The sequence below is a fragment of the Montipora foliosa genome, chromosome 6 (assembly GCF_036669935.1).
Source record: "Montipora foliosa isolate CH-2021 chromosome 6, ASM3666993v2, whole genome shotgun sequence".
Classification (NCBI taxonomy): Eukaryota; Metazoa; Cnidaria; class Anthozoa; order Scleractinia; family Acroporidae; genus Montipora; species Montipora foliosa.
This window is the reverse complement of record NC_090874.1, coordinates 13,352,062-13,352,600: the sequence shown is the minus strand read 5'-3', so window position 1 is coordinate 13,352,600 and position 539 is coordinate 13,352,062. Positions and strand designations below refer to the sequence as shown.

The following is a 539-nucleotide window of genomic DNA, read 5'->3' as shown; positions in this document are numbered from 1 at the left end:
GCGAAGAGAAGGAGTGAACTGAAGGTCGGAGCTGTTGTGAGCGAAAGCTATCTAACAGAAGGTAAGAAAGTTTGTTATTGCATTTTAAGTGAGAGATCGGTCTCTTGGAAGGTGTTGCATTGTTAAATCTTTGTTTGCCTGCTTCTTCCTTCTCGGAAATGATCATGGCCGTGCCCAGAAATCTGGCAGCCGGACATATTGATCGGGCGCAACTCTTTTAGAACGTGTAATAATCGAGTATCAATTTAATGTGTTCTTTTCTTGCGTTGTGTTCGTTCGGGCGCAACTCCTTCGAGTAATAATTGAGTTTTACTGTGGTCTTGCGTTGTTTGCGTTATTAGGGGTTGTGTTTTGTAGGACGCAGACCGTGACAATCGTATAATCGGAAGAATAAAAATAGGCGGTCAGTATAAAATAAGGACCGCGGATTGCGGACTGCGGACTGCGGACCGGGTATAAAATGAGGACCAGGTATAAAACTCGGACTGCGAGCCGGGTGCAAAACGCGGACTGGCCGCGGACTAGATATGAAACAAGTT

General features: G+C 45.5%; 1 protein-coding gene across 1 annotated transcript in view; it reads left to right on the top strand.

Moving 5' to 3' along the window:
* Positions 1-539, top strand: part of LOC138005048 (zinc finger protein 709-like) — an 11,217-nt gene continuing 10,678 nt past the window's right edge. The window contains exon 1 of the mRNA XM_068851340.1: positions 1-61. The gene's annotated coding sequence lies outside the window, so the exon portion shown is untranslated. The remainder of the gene's footprint in view (positions 62-539) is intronic.